Below are 18,924 nucleotides of genomic sequence, written 5' to 3'. Positions count from 1 at the left end.
CTTGCTTTCAAGTGATCTTTTGAATTTCCGTTTTTCTAACAATGGCATTAATGATGAATGAATTTGCAATGAAGAACAACAAGGACCTCCTTAGTTAGGAGCCTCTTAAATTATTATTTTATGCATCTTAAGCTATTGTTCATTAGTGGTTTTTGATTTCTGTTCATAAAGTAGTATTGTAGAAGAAGGTCAATCTGGTTCTCCTAAGTTAGGAGCCACTTCTCCTACTTATTACATATTGAATTAGAAATTACTTAGTTGAATTTTATATTTGTAATATGCACTTCTAATTAGTTTATAATTTCATTTCCTTCAATTTCCATAACTTATCTTCTAAAGCTAATTATAGTTGATATCCATATATCTTGGACATGCTTCTAAGTTCTACAAACCTGGATTGATATTTAAAATACTTGTGTTAATTTACTCAATAAATTGACTCAACAAGCATCTTTTGCTACAAAATGTAGTGAGGTTCCTTCTGGAATTAGTCTTTTGGTTCCACTTGCAATATAGACCATTCAATCGCATGGTCAACATCTTTAACATACTTTTTAAGAAATGACACATGGAACACATCATGGACTATCACTGTTGGAGGCAGTGCAATTCAGTATTCTACTGGTACAATCCTCTCAAGAATCTCGAAAGATACACAAAAATGAGGTGTTAGCTTGTCACATGATTCAATCCTCAAGGATCTCTTCTTAGAATTGATGTGCAAGTACATCTGTTCACCAACCTAAAACTCCTTAAACACCCTGTTTTGATCTGCATAATTCTTTTGTGTATCCTATGCCGCTTTTAAATTCTACTTGATAGCCTATATTTCCTATTACATCTCTTCCAACATGTTTGGTCCAATCAATATCCTGTTCACTGGATCACTCCAATTAATGGGAGTATTAGAACTCTTCCAATAGAGTGACTTAAATTGACTCATCCTTAGAGAATCCTGACACCCATTGTTGTATGTGAACTCAATCAGTGGAAGGTACTCTTCCCACTTTCGTTGCTGATGCATAACATACATTATCAACATGTCCTCAAAAATCTTGTTGACCCTCTCTGTTTTTCCAGCTGTTTGTGGATGATAAGTTGTATTGAAGGTTAACCCTTTACCCAAACCTGCAAATATCTCTTTCCATAACCTATAAGTGAACTTGGCATTTTTGTTTGACACAATCGTCTTTGGAACACCATGCAACCTCACTACATCTCTGATGAAGAAATGTGCTACATCATTAGCTGAATATGTAGACTTCACTGGAATGAAGTGTGCTACATTTTTCAACCTATCCTCCACAACCATGATGGAATAATGTTCTCTAGATGTACTTCGAAAATCTGTAATGAATTCCATGGAAATGACCTCCCATTTCCAGTCTGGAATCAGGAATGGTTGTAGTAATCCACCTGGATGCTTACATTTTTCCTTTACCTATTGATAATCCAAGCATCTAGGCACAAAATCTGCCACTTCCTTCTTCATTTTTTCATATAGAATAACTTCTTCACCACCGTTAATGTATTATGATATCCTAGGTGAGATGAATAATACGTAGCATGAAATTACTTCAAGATAAGCTTCTTAAGCTCATTGTTGTCTGACACATATATCCAATCCCTAAATATGATGAAACCATATATTATGAGATGGCAGTCCACATCCTGATCACCTGTACCCTGTTGTAATCTATGCATAAGCTCCATATACATGTCATCCGACTATCCTTCCTACAAGATCCGTTCCTATAAATTTATCCCATAGGAGCTCATAATTGTTGTCTGAGTCACCTGTACCCTTCCTCTAAGAGCATCTACAACACTACTCTCTTTACCTTTAATGTACCTAATCTCAAATTCGAACTCACTGATCATGGCGAACCATCTAGATTGTTTAGAATTCATGTTTGGTTGGTCAAATAGATACCTCAAATCCACTGTGATCACTAATAATTACCAACCTCCACCCAAGAAGACAGTGTCTCCACATATTCTACGCATGGATGATCACTGCCAACTCAAGATCATGTGTCAGATAATTCTTTTCATGCTCATTAAATTTCCTTGACTCATAGCATACTACTTTTCCTTCCAAAATAAGGACTCCACCAAGCCTCTCTTGCAGGCATTTGTACATAACACAAACACTTTGTTTAAATCTGCAATCTTTTAAACTGGAGCATTTGTCAACAACTACTTCAACTACTCAAAATTCATTGCACATTCCTCTATCCATACAAATTTCTTACCTTTCCTCTGAAATAATGTAATGGGATAGGTAATCTGAGAGAAGTTCCAGATGAACCTCCTATAATAACCTGCTAACCCTAGAAATGACCTTACCTAATCAACATTTCTAGGAGTTACCCATTCCATGAAATCTCTGATCTTCTCCAAATTCACTACCATCCGTTCCTTGGAAACCACATGCCCCAAGTAATGTACCTATGTCTGAAAAAAGCTACATTTATTGAACTTAGCATACAACTGATGTCCCTCAATAATCTCAATATTGCTCCTAAGTGTTCGACATGTTCTTCCTCATTTTTAGAATATATTAATATATCATCAACGAATACAATTACGAACTTGTCCAAATAAGGACACAACACATTATTCATCAACCACATAAAATTATCTGGAGCATTAGTCAAACTGAAAGGAACTATAAAAAACTCATAATGCCCATACACGGTGTGAAAATAAGTCTTGTGTATGTCCTCTTCTTTAACACATACATGATGATATCCGGATCTCAAGTCAATCTTTGAGAACACTGTTGATCCCTTCAATTGATAAAAAAAATCATCAATCCTCGAAAATAGGTACCTGTTCTTGATGGTCACTTTGTTGAGTTACTTTTAATCAATGCACAACCTGAGAGTACCATCCTTCTTCTTCACAAACAACACCGGTGCACCCTAAGGCAATACACTTATCCTAATTATCCTTTGTTAATCAATTCCCTCAAGTGTAACTTCAATTCCACTAAATCTAATGTGCTCATCATGTATGGTCCCTTTGATGTTGGTGCTTCCCCTGGTACCAATACAATAGGAAATTCCACATCCCTGTGAGGTGACAACTCAGAAATATTTGAGGGAAATACATCCTAAATCTGTTGTAAAACCGGTTACTTGCTCAATACCTACGCATCTTCCACATCCTTACCTTTATCGTTATAAATATGCACTGCAAATAACATACACCCTTTCTCAGTGACCAAGTTTCGCCTTCATAGATGTCACCATCCTCACTAATGTTTCCTTCTTCTTACCCTGCAAGGTCCTCGGTTATACATTGTCATCTAAGCACTTAATAGCCTTTTCATTACATTCTATATTGGTCCTGTGAAGATACAAACAATCCGTACCCCATGGCATACTATATGATCCCAACAAAAGTAAATTAAGATGCAACGATGTAGACACACCATTCAATTCAAATGCAAAAGCTCTTACCAGTGATGAACTATTTTCTTGGTACCTATAGCCAACTGCACTAAAAAATACTTTGCATGCACTTATTTATTCAAACCACAATTATCCACCAGGTCAGGATTAACATAAATATAATTAAATCTAGGGTCATGGTGAGCTCCAGTATTGTAGCAATAATGCTACAACTCCTGGGGCTTCCTGTCCCTTAATTATATCAACCCGGTAGTTCGTACAAACTTGGAAGCGACGGTGCTGTATGCACAAGTACTAGCTCTTGTCGCAGCTGTCACTTGGTCAGCTGGCACAAGTCCGCTACGGCTCAAGCCAACTTCTATAGGCTCACAGAAGAAGCTTTATCAATGATGGACGAAAGCTAGCTCAAAGAAGACTAATCTACTTGGCAAAAATGAACTGAAAGCAAATCAAAACAAGGAAACCCTAGGAAACCCTAATTTAACTAGTCTAACCTCTATGATGCAAAGAATGTGAAGGAAACTTCTACCAATGATGCCATTACTTCTAATAAGTGAAAGTGCATGAACCTAATCTACTTGCAGCATAAAAGACATATTTTTGTAGTTTTCCTTTAAGTGGATGGAGTGATTGTGATTTTGTGCTTATTAGGGTTTGGTTGTGCAGATGTGATGTGGAAGGAAGGAAAGCTTGGGAAAGGTTGGGGAGGCTAGGAGAGGTTCTCAGAGATCCTTAGCATCAGTCCACAGAGGTTCCTCACGTTCAGAAGCTCAGCAACCGAGTGAGTGGCCTCCTACAGGATGTCTGCAGGGGATTCTACAGGATACGCAGGGGTTTCTACAGGATGTCTACAAATTGCTACAGGATGGCCTACCGTGGGTGTTTGAAGTGATGGTGGAGTGATGGAATGGTAGGGGGAGATGTGTAAGGTAGGAATAAGGCTGGTGATGGCTCAGGAGTGGAGAAGTAGGATAGAGAACGAGTGTATGAAGTGGGTGATGGATGAAGGGTTATAACAACGAAATGTCTAAAGGATGGAGTTACGTGAGGAGTGGAGGAGTTGAGGAGATAACAGGGCAGAGCAGAGGTCGAGGATGTGGTTGTATGCATGATCAAGACGAAGAAGGAGGTAAGAAAATGATGAAAAGCAGTGTAAATGAAACAAATGCTTATGACTGTCACCAAGATGAAAATTCATTAACCTAAACTACCTGAACTCAATGAACAGCAAGATAAAGCATGTAAAGGAATGTGCATGAAGTGGTGATGCAGGTGTATGGTGCAAGAGTGAAGTGCATGGAAAGATCTATCATAAACGAGACTATGTTGCAGCATGTATAAAGTGAAGAACTGCGTATTTTTGTGGCTGGTATAGGCTGCACTCCAATCTCCAAATAGAGATGGCAGTGGAGACTTTCTCAACCTTTTTTCTGGAGCTCCAATGTATTATCAACCTGCTAATCTAACTAAACAACCGAAATCAATTCAACCATAAACCAGTCCTATCTATGCTCATGAAAAACGACTAAATGACCAAACTGTGAATTCGATTTGCATTTGAAAATAACCAAACTCAAAGTGCTGGAACAAAATGCAAACACATTACAACACTGAGGAGATCTATTGCTCTCAGGTTGGGCCCTAACCTGAGAGCTATAGCTCCTTGAGAAAACTCAGAACTAGCTCAAAATCTGCCTTCTTTATTCATAATCTGATATCATGCGAAATTGGCTTACAAAAAGGAACAAAGACCAAGCTGTGCTCAAAATTACAATAGTAATGCGAGAGTTTCAACAACCTATCAAAGGCTACGGCCTCCATACTTATGCAAAACGATCATCCAACAAGTGTCCTTGATTTTAGGAGCTCGACTATCCAACTGAAGTTTAACTTGCTGATCCTGTAGGACAGTCATAATTGTTGTTCATGTAGAACAGTTATAACTGTTGTTCCTGTAGAACAGCTGGCTGCTTCTAAGCTCGGTGGGGAGATGGATTGGAGCTCGGAGTTCTTGGTGGGAATCACAAGGAAGGTCCCAAGACTGTGGACATCCTCTCCTAAAAACCAGCTGTGCCACCTCCTTGTCTCCTTGTCTCCTTTTCACGTGGTCTTTTCTCCCTTTTAATGCAAAAACCTGAAATCATAGTGCATTAGTCACGTAGATAAAGTGTCTACCCTTCTTCCTACAAACAACACGAATAAACTAAGAAATGCATGCATAAGCAGTAAAAAGTTAATGGTTTGAGCAAAACAAGTAGGCCAAATGAGCCCAAATTATACCAAAAATTGGGGCTCATCATCACCCCCCAGCTAAACTATTTGCTCATCCTTGAGCAACTTTCCCCTGGCTCCTCGTCTTTGGCCGAGAAGTAGAGCCCAGAGCATGCTTTTCCTCCCCTGATTTTGGTGGTTTTGCCTTTTCTGCCGAGGGTGTCGCTTCTTCCTTTCCCGTTTTTGGCGGCCCTGCCTTTGCTGCCCCTAGTGGTGACGAAGGTGATGCTTCCTTCCCCTTTCCTATTTCCTTGAGCCGGGCTTTGGAAGGCGACTGGCCTATCTTTCTTGTCCAGGAAGTTATTTTTGGGCTCCCCTTTTCGGGGATGGCTGATGTTTTAGAGGGGGTTCTTGCACTGGGTGAAGTAGGGACGTCCCCTGAAGTGGTTTGGCTGCTGGGTGGAGGCTGTGGCTTGCCCGTTGTCATCCTCTTGCTTCTCCTGGCTTCAGATGGTAGAGTGGTCTCCCTCTCCCTTTTCTCTTTCGGTTTTGGAGGTGTGCTGAGGGCAGCCAATGCCGCTGCTGCCTCCTTTTCGAGAATGCCAGCCTTTTCTTTCCTGCGTTTTGCTCTCTCAGAGCTCCTTGTAGAGGGCCCCTCCTTTTCAAGTTTCGGGCTTCCTGTAGAAGACCCTGCTTTGCCCACTTCCGGGCCTCCTGTAGAAGATTCTTCCTCTGTCTTCAGACTCTCTGTAGGAGGCTTTTTCTCAATGACTTTCGGGCCTCTTGTAGAAGCCCCTTTTTCCAATCTCGGGCTTCCTGTAGAAGCCCTTGTCTCTGTCTTCGGGCTTCCTGTAGAAGCCTGTGGTTGCACTTTTGGGCTTCCTGTAGAAGCCTTGGTCTTTGCTCTTGGGCTTCCTGTAGAAGCCTGCTTCTCACTGATGTTCGGGCTTCCCGTAGAAGCCTTTGTTTTTGGTTTTGGGCTTCCTGTAGAAGCCTGTTTTTCAATGATTTTTGGGCCTCCTGTAGAAGACCCTTTCTTGACCAGTTTTGGGCTCCCTGTAGGAGCCTTTTCCTTTAGCAGCTTTGGGCTTCCTGTAGGAGCCTTTTCTTGAGTCTTTGGGTTTCCTGTAGAAGCTTGTGTCTTTGTTTCCGGACTTCCTATAGAAGTCTGTCCCTTAGTGATTTTCGGGCTTCCTGTAGAAGCCTGCTTCTGTTTTCCTGTAGGTACAGGTGTCTCCGTCTTTGCTTGCTTACCTGCCTGAATTTTTCTTTTTGCTTTGGTTGCAGGTGTTGTTGAGGTACTTGGGCTGACGTGGACTACCTCAGCTTTGTCCATTCTGCCTTTCATCCTCTTTTCCCTTGCTGACAGGATTGGTGTGCCACCCTTTTCTTCGTCCTTCTTTTCCTCAGCCACTGCTTCCTTGTCTTCACTGCTGGAGGAGCCACTATCTTCAATCAACATTTTAATATCCCCATCTTTGGTCAAATTGCGGAAGGATTCCCACGAGAGGGGGACCTTATATGAGTGCAATGCATCTTCCACAAGCAGTTTTATTAACCCATGGTGGGCTATCTGATCAGGTATGCCCTCTCTTAGCTTTGTAGCACACTCCATTAGGGACTGCAGGAGATAATGAGGGATGCTCAGTTTTTGCTCTACAGGAAGGTCAATTCGGTGCCTCAACTCAATGAGTAACCGAAAGTGGTATGCATACACGATGCTGAATCGGCCTTCACAAGTAATATATTTCATGATTTGCAAACTGACTTCATTCCAAGGTGGTGATAAACTCGTTCTTCTCACCCCGTTTTTATCCTCCGAGAATTCTTCCTCAGGTGGAAAGAAATCTTTCTTTGCTTGTTGGCTCTGCTTTCGCTCTTCTTTATCCCACGGCAGACCCATGGGCAGCTCTGTGATTCGACTTATATGCTCTGGGGTGAGTTGGAGGCTGAGACCTCTGAAGCTTACTGTGGCCAGCGTCTGGGACTTAGGCTTCAATGCCTGCAAGAATTCCTCGGCTACTTCATCATCGTAGCCCTGCAGCTTATCACAAAAAGGCATCCATTGTGCTCTGGTGAAGAGCTCTACCACTGCGGAATTTCTCCTTAATTTGGTGGAGTCTGTGGGTTCCCGCCTGATAAACCCACCCGACATGATGAACACGGGGGTTTTGAGTAAAGGTGACAAATGCAAAGGAGATTCGGCCTATTTCAGGCAGAGCATGCATACAATTCTCAAAACACAGTCTAATTATACTACTATCCTGTAGAAGCGATAGTATAGGCACAGCAATCCGATATTTTTATGACCAGACTGTGAATAATGATCTTGCCACCTTTGAAAGCCAATTGCGGAAGGAGTTTCAGGGTTACCTTTTTTCTGCCACCTTTTCTTACGTGAGGAATTCACCTTCCTTTAGAACCGCGTTCCTGTAGAGACTGCTTCCTGTAGGACTTCGTTCCTGTAGAAACTGTTCCTGTAGGAGCAGTGTGCAAACTTCGGGGAGGACTGTAGTTGGCCAGCGGTCGAGAGGAGCTTCACCGGTGTTCTGGTAACCGAAAGCTCGACGTATCAACGTTTAGAGGAAATCAAAAGAGCCACTCGAGTTTTGAAGTGGAGGTTGACGAATACATGCGCGTAATCTAGCCGATTAGATTTTGAATCGGCGCAGCTCGTGGCGCGGGGGGTGAGCTGTCCCCGCCGGACCGTTGGGCGACGTCACCCATCATTCACCTGCATATTCACTCGCTGCCGCATTCATTCCCACAGATCTGCCGCCGCCCTTTTCGGTTAAACGCGTTTCTCGGCTGACGGGACTATCCTCACGTGCATGCTGCGTATTTCTTTGTCGTGGCTGCCACCCAAGCATCCGACTATACCATAACTGGCCGACGTGGCCAGTCAACTGGCCATACGGCCGCTCAACCATTCATTTCTACGCCATGCAAACAAATCAAAGTAATACTCATGCGATTTGGTGGAAGGAAAGGTTGAGACACTTACCTGCGCGCGGCTGAACACGATTTCTCGGTTTTTGGACGACGGGGAGCGGATCTACCTGCTGCATGCGGCTTACACAGTCCCGGAGGCTCGTGGTTACAGGATGTTGGCGGTGGAGTGGATGCTCTGGTTGCCTGCGCCAGTGTTTTGCTTGCAGAGGGCGGTGCTGTGAATGGTATCCACTCATGCAGGTTTGACTGTTACAGGATTCCCGCGGGGTGCCTTGTAACATTCTCGCCTCCTTGGGTGCATGCTGCACGACGATGGATGGAATCTTCTGATCACGCTCCCGGAGCTTCTGATGCTTGACATGGATGTGGTATGAGCTCTCGGTGCTTGTTTTTCTTTGACAAATGGCTTTACCACGAGAACTCATTGATCTGGTTTGCTGGTGCAGGGATCTTGGTTGCATGGCGACGAGGATGGTGGAGCAAGGTAACAGCAATGTTCAGGAGTCCCAACAGTGGCATGCATGCATCCTACCCATTCCTCAGCCGCTAGATCTCCGTTTGAAACAAAATTTTGGCCGTCCCAGACTTCTACAGGAAGTTTCCTGTAGAAAATTCGGCCTTCCTGTAGAAAGTCTGCACTTTCCTGTAGAAAATCCGTACCTTCCTGTAGAAAGACTGTGCCTTCCTGTAGAAAGACAGCAACTTCCTGTAGAAGATTCAAACCATGATAAAATTGCACATACCTTGAAAAACATGGGTGCTCTTGGAGGAGGTACTGATGAGGTTCCTTGACAGCATGATAAGGACCCTTGGCTGTGATTGAAGAGGCTCCTTCTCCTCCATAGAACATCTGCAACTTGCATGCAATTTTCATATTGTGCTTATTATTTTATTTTTTTTTCTTTTTTTTTTTTTGAAAAGATAACAGGGGCGCCCCAAAGAGGTTTTCACCCTTGCTACCTGCCCTGAGCGCCTCAGAGAGGTTTTCACTCAAGGATCTTTTTCAACCTTTTCTCTTCTTTTTTTTTGAAAAAGCAATAGGAGCGCCTCAATGAGGTTTTCACCCCTACTACCTGCCTTGGGCGCCTCAGAGAGGTTTTCACCCAAGGATCTTTATTTTTTCTCCTTTTTTTTTTTTTCAGATCTTCTTTCAGGGTGCGCCAGAAGCAGAGGCAGAACCCTTCTCTATGACCAATACAGATTTCTCCATAGTTTTGATAAACTCTTGTCTTGAGAGAGGTCTCCTGTAGATCTTCAATCGATGCCCATTGACAAGCATGGGAATGGCTTCCTCATCAATGGTTTGAATGAGGACAGATCCATTGTCATGGCACTTCTCCACTACATACGGTCCCAGCCATCAGGTTCTCAACTTCCCCTTGAAATCTTTGTATCTGGAATCATACAACAAAGCCCAATCTCCCGGCTGAAATTTCTTGTCATGGAGATGTTGGTCATGCCACACCTTCCTCTGAAGTTGAACCACTTCTGAGTGAAGGAGGGCCTGCATGCGGTGCTCATCCAGGCCATTCAGCTGCAGCAGCCTTTCTTGTTGTGCATGGCTGAGATCTAGGTCCAGCTGAGCTGCCATCCTCAAAGTGTTATACTCAAACTCAATGGACAGCAAAGCTTTCTTCCCATAGACCAGCTCATATGGTGTGAAACCGGTGGTGGTCTTCCAAGTGGTGTTGTAGGCCCATGTGGCCTCAACCAGGCGATCTGCCCAATCTTTTCTGCTGCTGCTCACCACTTTGGTCAAGATCCCTTCTAATTCTCTGTTGGTGACTTCCACCTACCCATTTTCTTAAGGATGATAGGGAGTGGAAGTCCTATGCTTGATCTTTTGATGAGCTAGGAGATCTTCAACCAGGTTGGAGGTGAACTGGCTCCCTTGATCGGTCACCAGCTCTCTTGGGTAGCCAAACTTGTAGAAGATGTTCTCTCTTAAGAACTCGACCACCTTATCTTCAGTTGCTGCTTTGATTGCTTTAGTCTCTGCCCACTTTGTCAAGTAGTCAGTACACACAATGATGTAGGATCTTTGCCTCGAAGAGGGATTGATTGGACCCACAAAGTCCATGCCCCACTTCTCAAATGGCTCAAGAGTCACTTGAGGTTGGAGAGGCATCCCATCCCTTTGGGTCGGTTTCCCCATTCTTTGGCATTGGTCACACTGACTGACATATCTTCTGACATCTTGATGAAGTGTGGGCCAATAGTAGCCTGCCTGCAGGATCTTGAAGGCAGTTCTCTTTGCTGCAAAATGCCCTCCACAAGGCCCATCATGACAAGTGAGGAGGATATCAAAGACTTCCTCCTCCCTTACAAAACGCCTTAAGATCTGATCGGGGCCAAGCTTGAACAGATTTCCCCCGATCCAAGTGAATGAGGCACTTTTTCTGATGATTCTGCTCTTCTCTTTTGAAGAGAGATGCGGAGGGAACTGAGCTGAAACAAGGTAGTTTGCTATATCAGCAAACCATGGAGAGAGTACTGAGATAGCAAAAAAATGCTCATCAGGCATCTGGTCATCCACCGTCCCATCTTCATCTGCAGACAAATCCAATCTAGAAAAGAAGTCAGCAACAACATTTTCTCTACCTGGTTTATCAACAATGGTTAGATCAAACTGCTGCAATAAAAGTAACCATCTAATGATACAAGCATTCACATCTGGTTTATTCATCAAATATCTAATAGCAGCATGGTCAGTATGTACAAAGGTCTGGTAACCAGTAATATAATGTCGGAACTTGTTCAATGCATGGACCACAGCCAAGAATTCCTTCTCGATTACAGTGTAATTCAGCTCAGCTTTGGACAAGTATTTGCTAACAAAGTAAATGGCATATGGAAGTTTCTGCTCAACTTGTCCTAAAGCTGCACCTATGGCTTTGTTCGAGGCATCAGTGTGGATGTGGAAAGGTAGGGCCCAATTTGGACCTCTCAGGATTGGGGCTGACACCAACTTGTCCTTCAACTCATTTAAAGCCCTTTGACAATCGTCAGTCCATTTAAACTCCACATCTTTTGCCAACAAACCAAACAATGGCGAGGCTAGCTTGCTGAAATATTTAATGAATCTCCGGTAGTATCCTGCTAATCCCAAGAAACTCCAGACATCCCTTACCTTTTGAGGAGGTGGAACCCTCTTGATGAGAGCAATTTTGTTAGGATCCAACTGCAATCCTTGGGAAGAAATGGTATGGCCTAGCATGGTCCCTTCAGTCATTAGGAATTCACATTTTTCAGGACTGAGGGACAGGTTCATCTCGGTGCATTTGGTTAGGACTTTCCCCAGGTTGGACAATGCTTCCTGGAAGTTGGCCCCATATGGGGTAAAGTCATCCATGTATATTTCCACTACATCATGGACCAGCTCCGAGAAGATGCTTAAGACAGCTCTCTGAAAGGTAGCAGGAGCATTGCATAGCCAAAAGGGAAGGACTCGGTAGGCAAAGGTACCCCAAGGACAAGTGAAGGTGGTCTTATCTTGGTCTTCCGGGCTGATTTGGATTTGATTGTACCTGCTAAACCCATCCAGGAAAGAGAAGAACTTCTTTCCTGCCAGTCCATCCAACACTTGATCTATGAAAGGTAGAGGGAAGTGGTCCTTCTTGGTAGCTTTGTTCAGCTCACGGTAATCCACACAGATTCTCCACTTCCCATTCTTCTTGGGAACCAACACTAAAGGGGACACCCATTCACTATCTGAGATGGGGTAGATGAATCCGACATCCAACAGTTTCTGCAATTCTTCCGTGACAACGTCCTTAAGGGCTGGATTCATTCTCCTCTGAGGTTGCCTAACCGGTTTACAATCCTCTTTGATGTATATATGATGGGTACAGACCGAAGGATGGACTCCTTTCATTTCCTTATAGCTCCAAGCAAAAGCATCTAGGTGGTTGGCCAACAGACTACACAGCTCCTTTTCCTGAGAAGGAGATAAGGAGGAGATGATCTTCAATGCTCTCTCAGGGCCGAACTCCACATTCTTAACTCTGGGAGTGACAGGGTTGGTTGTACAAAGATCCACTAAGGTGCTAGCTTGGGCATCCTCCACCAATTTTTCTAAGGGTAGTGCACTGGAAGGTGGGTTTTGGATCAAGTTCTCGATCAAGTCATCCTCGGTTGGGGGGTTTCTTCTAGTAGTATCTAAAGTGCACAGAGGTGCTGAGTACACCTCGTCTTCTTCTCCTTCCTCCAACCAGAGTGGTAAATCATGCTCTAAAGAGGGTTGGGCAGGAGGGTATAGGACTAGCTGCTTGGACATGGGACCATTTTTGATGGTCATGTTTCCTGCCCGACAACTTATGTAAGCATCTGCAGTAGCTAACCAAGGCCTTCCCAAAATGAGAGGATATCCAGTAAGCTTGGCCTTTGGTTGCAGAACCAGGAAATCTGCAGGGTATTCCCAAGAATCAATGGAGACCATGACATCCTCCACAATCCCTTCGGGAGTCACAGTGGAGCGATCTGCTAATTGCAGTACTGTCGAGGTCTTCCTCAAGGAACCCTGAAGATTGAGTTTAAGCATGGTATCCCTGGTCATCACATTGATGGCCACCCCCAGATCAATCAAGGTGTGGGGATAATGGTGCCATTGATGTGAACATCTACTACAGGACTTCCAGGATCTAGGTACTTTGGGCAGATGACTTGTCCTAGCATAAGGTCAGACAGTTGTCCTATGACATTGATAGTTGAGGCATCTTTCTTCCGTCTGCTTGGGTGTTTGAAACACTTCTCCTTAACCAGCTTGTTATATATTGGCACATCCTTGATGGCTTGGAGAAGTGGGATTTTTACACACAACTGCTTGAGCTCACCCAAAAGCTCATCTTCTTCTAGGTTAGGTTGTGTGGTGGCTGTTAGTCTCTCAGGAAAGGGTGGAATAGGCCTTGGTTCACTCTCCTGATGGTCTTCCTCATCCTCTGGGGGAGGAGGCTGGCGATCTGGAAGAGTCTTTCCAGATCTAAGATTGATCTCCTGGATCTCCACAGCATATGTAGGGCATGAGGTTTCCCCAGTGTATACCTGCTGGGCCTGTCTATTGTTGGGGTTCGGGTTCGGTTGAGCAGGCATTTGAGGTTGCCTTGGAGGAGCAGGAGGTAATGGTTGAGGTTGCACTGGTGGTGGAGGCAAAATGGCAGGAGGAGTGTTGTACTGGGGCCTCCACCCCGACTGTGGTGCATTCCACTGAGGCTGTGGCTGGGTATGTGAGTGATATGGATGAGAAGTAGGTTGAGTGGGGTACTGAGGTGGATAAGACCATGGAGGAGGCATGGACCATGAAGGATGAGCAGGGGGACCCCAGGAAGGCATGGGAGTTGATTGGTTGGGGTTGTAATAAGCTTGAGATGCCCCTTGCATCCCCTGCTGATAAGGTCTAGATCCTTGCGGCCTCCTTTGGTTGAGGTAATAGAGAGGCTCTGTGGGAGCTTCGTTCCCTTGGTACATGGCTTTAAACCCAGGTAAGGTTGGACACTGATTTGTGGGATGGTCCTCCTCACAAACGAAACACACTTCAACCGAATGTAATGGACATTCGTTCTTAGGGTGCCTCCTTGTGCACCTAGGACAGAAGACAGCCAAGGCTCTCTCAGCCTCTTCTTTCTTTTGCTGAATCCTGAATGTATCAAGCTGCATGGAAATGGTTTGTCTCACCTCACTCTTAAGATCTTCTAATTGGTTTGCAAGCTCATGTTTGGAGAAAGGGACACTGGTGGAGAGGTGGTTCCCTCTACCTCATTTTCGAGCTGCCCTGGAGTGGTTTCTAAATACAGTCTTGATGTCCTCATAAGGCAGTTGGTAAATGTCCCCCCCAGCTAACATGTGAAGGGTATCTAAGAGGTCTTCAGGGACTCCTCGGAGTAGGACCAATTTGAGGGATTCAGGGTCAAGTGTACACCTGGCCCGCTTATAGCTTAGTTGGAACCTCTCCTCATAATCCTCTAAGGACTCATCATTTCCCATGGACATCCGAAAGATTTCCCCCTTTGTCTCCTTGGACCTACAGTAATCCCGGTACTTGGTGTTGAAAGCTTGCTGCATCTGAGCCCAAGTAGTGATACTATTCCCAGGTAAACCCATGAACCAGCGTAGTGCTGCATCCTTGAGATTGGAAGGGAAAAGTTTCAACTTTTGCTCGTCTTCAGTATAGTCATAGGTTCTACAGAGGACAACAAACTCAAACAGGAAGGTATCTGGATCTTCAGTGGTCAACCCATGGAAGTGAGGTAAGGCGGAGGGGCTAATGTTTTTCATTTTCATCTCTCCATTGGTCTCTCGGATGGGGAAGGCACCTTCTATTCTCTCATCTTCTCTTCTATTGTCAGCCATAGCTTCAGACGGATTGGTCTCTAACTCTTCTTCTACTATAGGGTCTTTGGATATCTCAGGTTGTTCACCTATAGGTTCCTCTGGGTCACTGTCACCAAAGAAGAGAGAAGGGTGACTCAGAGATGTGGTGGGGGTGTTTGGTAGGAATTTGCCTGATTTATCTCGGTTCCTACGAGGCATGAAATGGAAAAGAATTTCTTTTTCTTTTTGCTTGCTTTTGCTTTTCTTTTGGTACCTGCAAAACTGAGACAGATTGATCTACAACTAACTATGAAAGATGCAAAATTAACTGAAAGCAGGAAAGAACTAATCTACTTTACTCAAATGAAATTGCAGAAAAGGAAATGCTAGTCTATGAAAGCAGGAAATGCTAATCTAGGAAAGCAGGAAATGCTAATCTATGAAAGCAGGAAATGCTAATCTAGGAAAGCAGGAAATGCTAATCTATGAAAGCAGGAAATGCTATGCTACTTTTGCAGAATGGAAATGAAATAAACTACTTAGCAGAAGGTAAGAGTAAGAAAGTAGAAGAAAAGCAACAATTACTAATACTCTGACGCTTCCCCGGCAACGGCACCAAAAAGATGGTGAGCTCCAGTATTGTAGCAATAATGCTACAACTCCTGGGGCTTCCTGTCTCTAAATTATATCAACCCGGTAGTTCGTACAAACTTGGAAGTGACGGTGTTGTATGCACAAGTACTAGCTCTTGTCGCAGCTGTCACTTGGTCAGCTGGCACAAGTCCGCTACGGCTCAAGCCAACTTCTATAGGCTCACAGAAGAAGCTTTATCAATGATGGACGAAAGCTAGCTCAAAGAAGACTAATCTACTTGGCAAAAATGAACTGAAAGCAAATCAAAACAAGGAAACCCTAGGAAACCCTAATTTAACTAGTCTAACCTCTATGATGCAAAGAATGTGAAGGAAACTTCTACCAATGATGCCATTACTTCTAATAAGTGAAAGTGCATGAACCTAATCTACTTGCAGCATAAAAGACATGTTTTTGTAGTTTTCCTTTAAGTGGATGGAGTGATTGTGATTTTGTGCTTATTAGGGTTTGGTTGTGCAGATGTGATGTGGAAGGAAGGAAAGCTTGGGAAAGGTTGGGGAGGCTAGGAGAGGTTCCCAGAGATCCTTAGCATCAGTCCACAAAGGTTCCTCACGTTCAGAAGCTCAGCAACCGAGTGAGTGTCCTCCTACAGGATGTCTGCAGGGGATTCTACAGGATACGCAGGGGTTTCTACAGGATGTCTACAAATTGCTACAGGATGGCCTACCGTGGGTGTTTGAAGTGATGGTGGAGTGATGGAATGGTAGGGGGAGATGTGTAAGGTAGGAATAAGGCTGGTGATGGCTCGGGAGTGGAGAAGTAGGATAGAGAACGAGTGTATGAAGTGGGCGATGGATGAAGGGTTATAACAACGAAATGTCTAAAGGATGGAGTTACGTGAGGAGTGGAGGAGTTGAGGAGATAAAAGGGCAGAGCAGAGGTCGAGGATGTGGTTGTATGCGTGATCAAGACAAAGAAGGAGGTAAGAAAATGATGAAAAGCAGTGTAAATGAAACAAATGCTTATGACTGTCACCAAGATGAAAATTCATTAACCTAAACTACCTGAACTCAATGAACAACAAGATAAAGTGTGTAAAGGAATGTGCATGAAGTGGTGATGTAGGTGTATGGTGCAAGAGTGAAGTGCATGGAAAGATCTATCATAAACGAGACTATGTTGCAGCATGTATAAAGTGAAGAACTGCGTATTTTTGTGGCTGGTATAGGCTGCACTCCAATCTCCAAATAGAGATGGCAGTGGAGACTTTCTCAACCTTTTTGCTAGAGCTCCAATGTATTATCAACCTGCTAATCTAACTAAACAACCGAAATCAATTCAACCATAAACCAGTCCTATCTATGCTCATGAAAAACGACTAAATGACCAAACTGTGAATTCGATTTGCATGTCAAAATAACCAAACTCAAAGTGCTGGAACGAAATGCAAACACATTACAACACTGAGGAGATCTATTTCTCTCATGTTGGGCCCTAACCTGAGAGCTATAGCTCCTTGAGAAAACTCAGAGCTAGCTCAAAATCTGCCTTCTTTATTCATAATCTGATATCATGCCAAATTGGCTTACAAAAAGGAACAAAGACCGAGTTGTGCTCAAAATTACAATAGTAATGCGAGAGTTTCAACAACCTATCAAAGGCTACGACCTCCATACTTATGCAAAACGATCATCCAACAAGTGTCCTTGATTTTAGGACCTCGGCTGTCCAACTGAAGTTTAACTTGCTGATCCTGTAGGACAGTCATAATTGTTGTTCCTGTAGAACAGTTATAACTGCTGTTCCTGTAGAACAGCTGGCTGCTTCTAAGCTCGGTGGGGAGATGGATTGGAGCTCGGAGTTCTTGGTGGGAATCACGAGGAAGGTCCCAAGACTGTGGACATCCTCTCCTAAAAACCAGCAGTGCCACCTCCTTGTCTCCTTGTCTCCTTTTCACGTGGTCTTTTCTCCCTTTTTATGCAAAAACCTGAAATCATAGTGCATTAGTCACGTAGATAAAGTGTCTACCCTTCTTCCTACAAACAACATGAATAAACTAAGAAATGCATGCATAAGCAGTAAAAAGTGAATGGTTTGAGCAAAACAAGTAGGCCAAATGAGCCCAAATTATACCAAAAATTGGGGCTCATCAGGTCAATCAAAATATAAAAAACTTTATCACAAATCTTACCATCCATCTCGATAATAAATGCCTGGTGATCTTCCTTTCTATTATACAACGCTGCATAAATCCTAGGATTACATTTTCCAACATCCCCCACTAAATATGGCTCTTGAGCACTATAGATCCACGATCTACCATCCTGATGTTGTGGAAAATATCTCCTGCTATGTTCTCCTCCTAAAGTCCAACAATGCAAGTGGTTCCTGCCATCACCCTTGTTATTCTCCTCAGACCAAAATCCAATATCCTTTATCAGATGCATTGAATTTCTTAGGCGGTGCTTCATTCTCTTTCCTACTTTTGTCCTGATGCCTTATTCACTTGTTATCCCATTTCTTTTATTCTTATCATTACCCTCCACTCCTGCCTAGTTTTAGATATGCACTTTCATTGTTCATAAAAATGCTTTAGCTTCCTTATAGCTTCCTCCAATGATCTAGGATCATCAAAATCAATCTTGTCCTTGAATGTTATAGGAAACCCACTAATGAATCTCTAAATATTCGTTTTATCTTCCTTAAGATAAGACACATACCTCAATAATTACAAGAATATGCTAGTTTACTCTTCATCAGTCATAGATCCCATTTGCAGCTCATAGAATTATTTTTCCCTATCATCATAGTATCTCTCCAATAGGCACTTCTTCCTGAAAAGTCTCTTGAACTCACTCCAATTCTACTTATATTCATCAATACCTATGATATTATTCAGGTGTTCCCACCAAATATATTATTTACCTCTATGAATTTACGTAACTATTTTGGCCTTCATGCTCGCTGAGTAATCATGCAACCTGAAGACATTATTCATTCCAAGCAAACATGCTTTGGAATCTTGTCACTTCTTCATTTCTCCATCAAATGTAGGTTCCTTTGCTTTCTTGAAATCATCTGGAAAATACACCCTATCACTCTTCCTATAAGGAAAATAATGATTATGAACATGATGCCTAACTAAACCTAAACTAAAGTAATGCCCATGTCCATTACTTCGTCTATCAGGTGTATCCAAGAATCTTCCATTTCTGATAGTGTCATTTTTATCTAATATGTTCCCATATTGTGACCTACTACTATATGCTCCATTAGTCCTATCCTCCAGTTGTTATAGACATATTTGGGCACTGCAACTCCAATCACGTATGTCGATAAACCAAGGGCTCTTAAACCCCTAAAAGTGTTGTTTCAAACCCTAAAATATCAAGGTCAACTGATTACATCATTTCCCAGAAGTTCTCTCTAAAAAACCACTCAG

The sequence above is a fragment of the Pinus tabuliformis genome, chromosome 2_2 (genome assembly GCF_031772625.1).
Source record: "Pinus tabuliformis cultivar Carrire ecotype Pingquan chromosome 2_2, CPIR1, whole genome shotgun sequence".
Lineage (NCBI taxonomy): Eukaryota > Viridiplantae > Streptophyta > Pinopsida > Pinales > Pinaceae > Pinus > Pinus tabuliformis.
The sequence above is the reverse complement of the archived record's forward strand: the minus strand, read 5'-3'. Positions refer to the sequence as shown.